Genomic DNA, 12,549 nt, shown 5'->3' on the forward strand with positions numbered 1-12,549 from the left:
TACATCAAATTTTTCAAAAAAATGATTCACTACTTAAATAATTTACAGTAAAAAGAAGGGAGGTTCTAATTTGAAAACAGAAGTTTGTATCACCACAGGATACCCCTTAAGTAAGTGGTTCCCAACTGGTTGTCCGTGGACCACCGGTGGTCCATGGATTCATCCCAAATGGTCCGCGAATGAAGAAATTTAAATTTAACATTTGAATTTGTATCAGCTTTTTTAATAAATTAAATTTTTAAATAAAGAAGTTAAAATATTTTTTCATAACATAGACTGTATTTCTGATTTTATTTTGTACCTATAAAATATAAAAGTATAAACAAATATAAGGAGGGGGGGGGGGGTTGAAAACAGGTGTGGTCCATGACGGTGAAAAATTTATAAATGTAGTCCGTGCCTAGTGTTGGGTTTGGAACCACTGCCTTAAGTAGTATAAACAAATTCAAGAATTTGAAAATATGGCCTCTGAGTAAATTTAAAAAATCGAATTTTAAATAACTGCATTATTGAAGAAAAAGGGGGTGATTATGCATGGTAAATCCTTCTGTATATTTATCCACATAGTTCTCACAGTTAAACACATAATAGAAAACTACTTTAAATATACCATAATTCGTATAAATCGGATCCTACTAACTAACATTATAGGAGAATCACTCAATAAAGATCAAGCCAATAAATAATACAATTTATGAACGAAATTAAAATTCTAATCATAATATGACGAAAATGTAAAAATAACTTTCTTAACCTTTTAATATCTATCTTTGTTGTATAAACTATAGCAATAGTAATTAAAACCTTTTGAATGCTAAAAAATATAAGTAAATGTAAACAGCAAAGTAACATTTTAAAGAGAAGGCTAATAATCATTGAAATTGAAGTCGACAATTAAAAAAAAAATACAAAAAAAAATGTACCTATATCATTCTATCTTATCCACCAGAAAAAAACATGTCACTTATATAGTAATAGTTATATGCTATACATTACCTAAAATTAAGTTAAATGTTTATATTACTGTAAGAAAATATAATACGATTTTAAATATGAAATTAAAAAGGTGGATAAGTGGATGTCACTCTGTTGTACAGTAGATTACAAGTGGGTCACTATAATGGATGGTGTTCAATTTGAATTCAATGATATAATATCATTGTATAAGAAGAACGATTCTGAGCGAAAACAGTCAGTCAGCCTATGATATTATCAAGCATATTTTATGATATTATTGTGAATAAAGTAATTTATAAATAACCTTATTACGTGGAGCCTTGTTTTCAATTTTCAATCCTTAGTTATTAAAGTTTAACATTTTATAAATTTTTAACTACTAAATAATTATTAAATTATTAAGTTGATAAATGTTGTCAAAATTTGAACTTTAAATGTTTATAAAAAAAATTGTGCCTATATATTTTTAATACTTTTCAACTGCTATTGTAACAATATATCAGAAGCCTTGCATTCAATTTTCACGCTTTTTTACCAAACAAATACAATTTTATTGATATTTATAAAAAAAAAAAAACTAAAATATTGAAAACTGACAATGCCCGTAAAAAACTCAAAAAGAGTAAAATTATTTAAAAAAATTTTATTGTGTATAGAAAATGCTAATATAAACATTCAGTGAAATTTTCAAGTATCTACAGTCATACGTTTTTTAATTACAACAAAATAAGAAAATTGTTATATGAGAAATCGAGTGAATATCAAATGTTGTAAAAATATAAATTTCAGACGCTCATAAAAATTTAATTTGACTTTCTTGTAGACATTTTTTTTTTTGATAAAGATAGACAAACTTATGGATAATCTTTTATTACATTTTCAAATCTAAGATTTAAAAAGAAAAATTTTTATGAATTCTCAACTCAAAATAATTTACTAATTTTCGTGATTTTTCCGTATTTTGTCAATATTTGAACTTTAAATGTTTATAAATAAAAACTGTGATTAAGGATTTTTAATTTTTTTCATATGCCTTTGAAACAATAAACTAAGAGCCTTCTATTAAATTTTCAAGCTATTTTAACTAACAAATAAAATTTTATTGATATTTATAGAAAAAAAAAACTAAAAAAATTGAAACTGAAAATGTCAGTAAACAGCTCAAAATAAGTCAAAATATTTGGAAAATGTTATGGTATTATATAAACATTGAGTCAAAATGTCATGTACCTACGATCATTTGTTTTAGAGTTGCACCAAAAACCAAAATCGATTTTCTCGAAAACAGATTTTGCGTAAAAATTCCCGTTTTTCCTTAATTTTTCTTTTGTTTTTTACGTCGCTTTTGAAAACTACTGGGAAATTTTACCCCTCAAAGTACCAACTGGATTCACTTTCGTATCAGAAAAGTTACAGTTGAAGAAAATCCAAGCACTCTGACTACTGTCCTAAAAGGTGATGACAGACACACAAAAAAAAAAAACACACGCATCATTGTAAAATCAATACGTCCATCGCTTCGCTCAGAATCTAAAATAAAAGCATGCTTCAAAAAAAAAAAAAAAATACAGAAAAAACTTAGAAAATTTTAACTACAAAACCATATTATATATATTATGTCATGTATATATATATTATTTTATGTAATGAATTCAAATTATTATCAGAAAAAAATAGTTCAAAGAACGTAGGAACGTTGTGAAAACGAGTAGTTTCTTATAAAAGAACCATCTTGTATATTATTATAATATTATGTAAATACTAAATACGTAGTTTAATCAGAAGAAATAAATGAGATTGAAAACTGTTGAGGGGGAGGGTTACTTGTGTACGTTCCATTCGGGTGAATTAAAGTTTTTAATTACCTATAATACGCGGTGGCGTTTCGTTTTAATATTTCACCGTCGGTGACAAAAGGCCATACGGACGTAAAGCGCACGCGCACACAAATTATTATTACTATTACCATTATTATTATTGTTGTTGTTAGTGCACCATGAAAGCATAGCGGAGATTCCACTGCGCATGACCGTTACGGAAAATTGTTTCACGACGCGTTGATTAAAAATATAACGTATGAAACATACAAAGACAACCCTCTAAAAAAAAAAAATTGTTTTCCCTCGCTGTTCTCGACACTCATTGTTCACCTCTGACTTTCGATTCAATGCAGCAAGTATGTACGGTATTGTACACGCTCACACCGTATGGTAATAATATACAATCGACGGATATACATTTATATAATATTCAGTACCTAATGAGTTTTTTCGGTCTCTCAAGTCCCGACCATGCGCCCGAACCGGCACGCGACTCTCCGCTCGAAGCTCGACCACTCGAGTGATCGTAAATCTCGAGTTATCAGAGTTGCCGGCCTGCACGTTCACGATCGCCTTTGCCAGTCCGAAGGTCAAAACCGACTCGGAGAAGATAAAATTTATAAAAAATCTTTCCCAGATCTTATCCCAGAAAATTAAATTTTTCACGAGCGCGAAGTGGGTGGAAAATCCGTTCGATTGTTATCGGTCACGCCCGTGCGGTGAACTGCGAACTAACGACTTCCGCGCTCAATGCTGTCACGTCGTTACATCTGTTTGCGGAAAATAATAATAATTAATTAAAACTAAACAAAAATAGATATTCATAATATAATACATATAACATAATATATACACAATTAGCGTTTTCTGCTGTTATTTATGGTTTTTTAGAAAACAAGTCGAGTTTCCGAAAAAGTATCCGTTTCAAAAATTAGAAATATAATTTAATCGAATCAAATAAATAATCGCTTATAATAACGATTTATGTGAACCTCAATTTATGGCTCAACACAATTTATATCAATTTAATATATCGTGCTGTAGTTTTTCCACAGCTACCCTGCCAAACATCCGAAGAATTTTCTCAGTATTTGTAACAATTCAAAACACAATTTACAAATTACACTCGTATTTTAAATTTAAGAAAAAAAAATGTACGAACATTTCTTTACCACCAAGTTATACTTTATATTTATAACGTTTTTTTGTTGTTTTATGTGTCGTATTTCCAGTAAGTACAATAATATATTTTAAAAATATTATTCACCCTAGAAAATTGGCAAAATAGAAGCGAGATAAAATTGGATTTTAAAGTATGAAGGATTGTCGCAAAACTTTCGTCGAAACGAAATTCAGTGTATAAGTATATTTGATGTTGTTATTTTGGGTGGTTCGTTTATTTTCTTATTTTTTCTTCTCTTCTCCAACAACGGCACATTTCCGACCACGTCAACTCGGTCAACCTTAATCACGTATGGTGTTCAACTAAAATTCAATACCACAAAGTCCGAGAATTCCCTTGGAAATATATTCCTTTACAGACTTCTGAAATAAATAAAAAAACAAAACATAAATCATCAACGCGCAGGGTAGGCTTATATTATGTCTTAAGAGGTAAACGTGGAATGGTGTAATATAGTCTCGCTTTGGTATTTGAAATCGATTGCTATTGAATTTAGTTTTTTTTCTCTTTTTTTAGTCGAATGGCTTCTTTAATGTTTTTTGATTTATAGAGAAACAAAAGAGAATTTCAAAAGTTTGATATGTGAAGTGCAATTTATTTACAATCGAAATAATACCACAAGAAAATATCGGAAAGGTTTTACTTAAAAAAAAAATATAATAAGAATAAGAATTTTATTGTACTATAGTACTACCGTAAGACAAATGGCTTTCTAGATCCACGAAACATCACATTTTCCAAAGTTAAAAATTAAATACTTTTACATATTTTATTTCAATGATATTTTTTACACACTGTTTATTACAAAAAAAAAATCATTACTTTTATATCGCTATAGTATTATTTTATATTATTTTATAGCCAAAAGTGGAATAATTTCCATGTCTACGTAGGTACACAATATTGATTTCGAGTTGTTTGATATTATTGTTTTTTTCTCATTATCATTTTGATGTACCTTCCTATTCTATGAAAAATAGACATCGATCGTAATTTATTCAAAATGGAGCGTAGTATAGCAGTAAACCATGCGTCATACTATACCGAAAACGAAAAACACACGACCCAGGATCTCAGCACCAGTAACTTAACGATTCGCGATCAAGGAATCGGTGACGATATCGAAAACAGCCACGGAAGCGGTTCATTCGTCGAAACGGATACACCAAAAGCCGACATTAGGCGTTTGGATTGCATGGGAGGGGGTTATAGAGCATTTTGCAAAATCGTTGACAGAGACGTGAAATTCGGACACCGGGGCGATACCGGTGCAGGTAAAACGGATGAGGTAAAAATGAAACTCGCGGACGTTACTAAAAAATGTGGCCAAGAGAGTACCATTGCCGGTGACAATGTTAAAAAACAGTCGTCCTGCAGGAAGAGATCCGATGTGATAAAAATCGATTGTCGTTTGTTTACAATTAAAATTTCCAACGTTATTGCGGAACTCGTCACCACCATGGACGGATGTCTGTGCCAATATATATGCAAGAAAGCGAACATTCAAAGGATGACCGTCTCGTTCACGTATGGGAAATCGAAGGACCGGAAATTATTTATTTACGGCAATGAGAAAGGTGTGAAGTACGCGATGAAACTATTGAAACGAATTATCATGTCGGAAAATGCACGAGCGTGCCGTGAAAAAAATACATTTTTTGTTCGGCCCAATCAAGTGACCACAAAATATGTTCCACAATAATATCGGTCCGTTTAAATTACGAGTTGTCATATTTAGGAAAATAATCATTGTTATAACAACAGTTAATAGGTATTATAATATTGTAAAAATATGTGCTATTATTTGAATTAAAGTGTGGACCTATAATACCTGTTTGTAAGACCATAATGTAATTGTTAAACCATAATTGTAACATATTTGTAACGAAATGTGATTAATAAATGCTATTACTTGTTATTGCACGATTTCACCTTTTTTAGGATAACATTTCTTTTGTAGATAATATTTTACAGTTTAATATTGTCGTTTGATATAATATCATTCTCTTCCCGGCTTTCGTCGCCATGTTTCATTATTATAATATGGGTAAAATTAAATTCGTTTAAATTCGTCTCTGATATATTGACCTGTGTTTGGCCCCGGTTTGACAGGTACCTACTCCAGTAGAAATCGACGAAAAGTGAACGATTTCGATTTATATTATTGTCGTTATAATATTATTATGTTTGTAGACCACGACGTGGTGTATTTAACATTGTCGTGTGTCGGTGTTGTGCATGCCAAGTTCCGACCACATTATTATTTTTTTATAATAATAATATAGTATTATTATACCGGAATAATGTACAAGCGGAAAGAACAGCAAACAAATCTGTGATGACGATGACGATGGTAATAATAATATGTTATAGATGGTCGGTCGGTCCGGTAGCCTTACTTTGCCGTCCGACAATCGATGTGCAAAGAATATTATTGGGCGAAAAAAATACGCCACAAATCAAACGCCATTCCCCGAGGACGCGGACAGTTTAACGCTTTATTTATTTATTTATTTCGACAATGCCTTTTATGAATCCAAATAAATTTCACAATAAACCGAACAAACGGTCCTTTATAATATTATTTTTCTTAAACAGTTTTCGGACCGGTGTCAGGCGATAGCTGCTAAAATCCTTTTTCATTTTTTCGTAAAAATGCGAGTATCGTGTTCTACACCGTTTACAAAACGACACTAGTCCAACGGAATAATATATTATATTGTTGTACTGCAAACGCATACGATGGAAACAGCTATTTCTAGACCAGGAAAACATTATGGTTACAATGGAAAAAAATCGATTTGTTCACTTTAGATTTCTATGAATGTACTGAGGACACCGTCATGTCCATTATTGTATGAGCTCGAATTTCGCTACCATGGTTACCGAAACCACTTTATTGTCGATTTAGTAAAAAAAAAAAAAATTGTTAGACAATATTTCTTTGGATACTGCCGTCTACCACTTGAGTTAACTACTACACCTCTTTAAAGTTATAATCTTATTTCCAATCATCGTGTATTATATTATATAACGTGCTTATAGCTGTTGTGTCGTAGGTATCTTATATTATGTTACATTATCCAAGTTAAACGAATTAAATAATCTTTTATTATTTCGTTAACTATATGGTTCAAAGACCAACACGTATATTGTATAATATGTATAAGTATAACGCAGTAAAAGTTCGAACAGTATAACGTTATATAAACCAATATTGTAATGTTTAAGGTACCTACTACACTTGCAACATTTATGCAGGAATAATATATAAAATTATATAAATTGGATCTTATTTTAGACTCGTGCGATTCACTAGTTGTGCTAACACATTTTTACCTTACACAAATATTTTATTACAATTTTGATTTATACCACATACAAACGTCTATCTGTTTGTACGGATACTTAACAATTTTGCCAAAAGTCACTATCCTCTTTATTATTTTAGCAGTGCCAGGAATCTCATTCATACTTGCAGTGTGTTCTTTTATTTTCAATATATCATAATGTTTTACGGTTGTAGATGTAAAAATACATTACATAAATATTCACTCTCTTTCTCTCTCTCTCTCTCTCTCACTCTCTCTCTTTCTATCTTAAAATTTGAATGACGTCTATATTAATACGAAATCCAAGAAAATTATAAATTATTCATGGCTTTGACAAATTATGGCATTACAATGAGCCCTGATATATTAGTTATTGAGTATAAAAGAGAAATGCAAAACACGTCATTTTCAGCGGTTACCAATAATTATAGGTGCAATTCATCTGTAATGAATTTTGGTTCGAAGAATATATTCACATTCGATTTGCACGTGCTTCCTAAAAGTAGCGCAAACAAAGGACAAATATTGTAATATTCTATTGTCAGAACAACGCTGGCAGGTTTATATAGACGATATTAAATTATATTACCGATGGGCATATACCATGAAAGCCAATTAACGTGGATATCAATAATTGTGTTCGGAATAAACCAACAACAACCAAAGCAACCAGAAACTTCGCGTGGCGCCTATAAGAGTACTCGCTTTACGTTTATAAGTTAATAATAGTTATACGTGAATAGGTATATATTTCCCACAAAGACATTATAATGCTATTATAAACATCGATTTCAACAATGATGAATGAAAATACTTCACGTTTGAAGTCATACATTCGCATCTGCGAACATTTCTATAGGTACTTCATACTATATCATATGTAAATTAATTATGTTATGTAAGGTTTTAGACATATCGTATGGTTTTACAATAGTCTAAATCGGTAACTCGTTTGTAACTGTTTGTTATTAGGTAACCACTGGCGTAAATAATGTTTGAAATTTGTGTGGGGGGGGGGGGGCTGTAGCTCAGGTCTATACTTGATGATACTCTTTTGATGAATTTAAATTATAGTTGTGAAATCATTGGTTTTGAGGGGGCTAAGCCCTCCCTTTTTGCGCCTATGGGTAACTTATAATATTATTATACATTTAGTTTTTTGTGAATGTGTAATAATTTTTTATTTAAAACGATAAAGTAGACGGTTAATTGTTCTGAATTTTCTAAAAAAAAGTGAAATATTTAATTCTCATTATCTGATCATATAAAAAGAGGTTTGAATTTCAATATAAATTACAGTATAAATTTAGTGTCAATTAATTTTTTTTTTTAATGTTTTCATCAATACACACAATTTAATGTAAATTAAAAATGTATCTTTAATTTGTTTTTAATCATTAGCACAATAGTTTGTGACATATCAAATGACAAAGCAAGAGATGAATATTTTTTCAAGAAAAAAAAATGAGTAATTAATGATCAACAAATACAGTTAAATAACTATATAAAAATAAACAAATAAAACAAACAGGCATACTATTATATAAACATTATACAGTATATTAAATTGGGATATTCATGGTTTAATAATACTTTGAGATAGGTTAGCAAAACTAACCTTCAGACATGAGTTATTGATAACTTTTTCTCAAGGTAAATTATATCCAGTAGTATACATGATTCCATAACTATGCCGCGGATATAATAAATACATATAATAATATATTATGTGCTCTTGACTAGTGTTGAGTGCCTATGCTAATATTAAACATAATAATATTGCATAAATAGTAATATCATTGATTATAGATAGTTAACTATATATTTAGTATATAATAACATAACGTATAATCAGTGGTACGACAATCCTTATTTTTATGTAGATACTAAATAAACGGATGAACTCCAGCCTCAGAAATAAACAGTTGCTGGGTTCTGGCCACTAGTTTTGATAGTAAATTTAGTAAATTAATTTATTTTTAATTAGTTATGACAAAAAAAATAATACGTCTTCCAAAGTATTACTATACATGCAGTTGCTTTGTAAAAAAAAAAGTTACTAATGTCAAGACCGAGCCTCCAGCGATTCAAACATTTTATATCACGGAGTGTTTTTTCTCGTACTTTATTTATTTATTAATTTAAAAGACCCTCAGCAACGTTGGCCATTTGGAGTCCAAATGGTTTTTATATACTTTCGAATTTACATACTGTGACATTTTAACTGTAAATTCCATAATATTATAATGTGTACTTTTTATAAAGGATTTTCATGTTTTCGATTGGAGTTTGGTGCCAGTGATGAATTTGATGATGTTGGAGGTCGACTGACGATGATTGAATAGTATTTCAGCTATTGATTCGGGAAAGTTTCATGTAATATGCTATGTGGTGTAACCAGTGGTAATATGAATACATTTCGTTCAACATGGTAGTTATGTACCTATATTGCCTATACATTGCGCCGTGTAACACTTTATGGTGGAAAAATCAAAATACTGACTAGTAAACAATTGATGAGACCAAATTATATTTTTAATTGTTAATTTATGCATTAAACAATTTTTTTCATAATTATTTCCCCTTACGAATTTTCCTCTGTAAGATTAAATTGTTGATTATGGCTGAAAATACAATAACCATGTCACTTTTCCAACATTTAGCAACAACAATTTATAGTTGTAATAGTTTATATAATATTTTTTTCGTATCAATAAGATAAATATTAAACATTTTTTCATTTTAATATATTATGCTATTACTAAACGTAAATCAAATATACTTTTTGTATTTTATTATATAGATATAATACATTGAATATTAATATTTAAAATTAATAAAAACAGGGGCCTGGTGTGGCTCGGTGGATGTCCTCAGTCACTAACATGTTCTGAAGTCAAGCATCTGTTGACGTCGCTAGTTTTCGGATGGATGACCACAAGGGGTTTTCAGTGACAAATCCTCGTCCCACATACATGTGTTCTTCAACCAACCGTAACACCCCTACAAAATCCTAATGTAAAATAAATACAAATTATAATTAAATAAATAACTAAAATAAAAACAATTAAACAATATTTGCCTATAACTATTTTAATTCTAGACTTATTATTTTGATGACATAATGGTGGAATGTTTCAAATTTGTATAATTAACAAGTTCTGAACGGCAACAACATAGCAAAAATCGTTTTAGAATAAATTATTATAATTCGTTTAAATATCTAATGTTGTAAATATTTAAACTTCAAACACTCATAAAAAATTGATGTGGCATTACGCTAAACTTTTTATTAAATTCTAGTCAAAAACTTTTGAGGAATTTTGTATTACATTTTTAAGATTAATGTGTTAAAATAAAAATTTTATGAGTTTTTAACTACAAACTGAATGACACATTTCCGTGTTATTGACGAATTTCGTAAAATTTTAATTTTAAACATTTATAAAGACAATGTTTTTTATGTTTATTTTAATTTTTGTAATGCTGCAATGATATACATTTTTGAATCACAACAAACATAAAAAGCGATTGTATTTAAAACTTTAAATAAATGGCATTTCAAAAATATTAATGTTTTTTTCTGAATTTTTTTTTTTGTTTTTCCTAATTATTATGAAAAATGTCCTGATTTATACACATACTTTAGTACAGAATTACTAATTAGATAAAATTTTCTATTTGAAATCACGGATTTCAAGATAATATCTATCGTTATTATTTTAACATTTAACGCCAGCACAGGTACCTATTATGATATCATAGGTATTATAATATTAGACATTAGCAGTTAGACGATGGTAGGTTATAGAATAATATTCATCTACAGTATAACATATTATTCTTATAATAGAACGTCAAGATCACTGTTAAGATTTCGCTGAGAGATTTCGAACAGAATATATTTCGCACTATCTGTGTACATTATTAATACCGTTAGGTATCGTTATTGTTGGAATAACTTACTTCAAATGATTTAATAGCAGATTACTTCATAACAAGATATGCATTATTGCCTATTGGAAACACGATAAGCCTGTAATTAATAATATAAACAAACTGCTTGCATACAGTATCAATAACGGTAAGTACTATACAACTGTATGTCATTGTAGTTGGCCATACGAATTCGTAGAATGTTCACTGTCAGTATGTACATATTAAGTTTGTTACGATGAAGACTTCAGACATTTTAACCTAAAAAATCTGATACACGAATTGAAAATACACACATTTTGCGCTGAACAATGTGACATTTTATTTTCTCATTCGTGAATGGATTTGTCCTTTCATTAGCAAACAACAGTATATAAGTATGTTTTATAATATGGATTAAATAATTTTCAAAATACAAAAGCCTATACCACCTAGATATTAAGTGTATAGGGTATGATTCACCAACCATTATATCTCTCATTTATTCAAAATCTGAAATTTGAAACTTTTAAGTCCCCATACAACTATTTAAAGACAATATTTTTAAATACAATTTTAGATATAATTTTAATTAAAATTAACACTGAATTACAATTTAACATATTATTGGGGTGATATTTGTGGTATATAGGAGACTACGTCCCCTTGGAATTATCAATTATAATAATATGCGAGCACATCAAATACTCTTGATACAATTATGGAGGTAGGAAAAGTATGATGACTACCAGTCCACAGGTTTTAACATAATAATAGGTTCATAGGTATAAAACTAATAATACAAAATTATTTTTATGACTCCTGGAATATCCCATCAATGTTCATTCGGTATTATAATAGGTAGGTCCGTATATTTATGGACAAAAATAATGGCTTTTCATAGTGTAATGTAATTTATTAGGTAGGTATATATTATTATTATTATTATTATAGTTCAAAGTACCATAATAATAAATATAGGGGCCTGGTGTTGCGCTGTGGTTGGCCGCCGTCACTAATGTGTACTGCGGTCAAGCATCGCCCGGCGTCACTAGCTCCCGGATGGGTGACCCCCTAGGTTTTTAGTGAAAAATCATCACTAGATATTATATTTAAATGTTTCTAAACCAACCCATAACTCCCCACAAAAATGGATGGCCGGTTACGTATGATTATCAATAAGTTAGTGTTTCTACAGATAACAACATTGAACAAATACAATAATTACCTACCAACAATAATGATCACGAGGGGACGGAATGGCCGACCCGAGTTCAATACCTCGGCCGTGGGCAGCATTTTTCTTCGGGCAAGTCACGGTGTCCGGAGAACCTACGGGTGC

The sequence above is a fragment of the Metopolophium dirhodum genome, chromosome 8, assembly GCF_019925205.1.
Source record: "Metopolophium dirhodum isolate CAU chromosome 8, ASM1992520v1, whole genome shotgun sequence".
Classification (NCBI taxonomy): Eukaryota; Metazoa; Arthropoda; class Insecta; order Hemiptera; family Aphididae; genus Metopolophium; species Metopolophium dirhodum.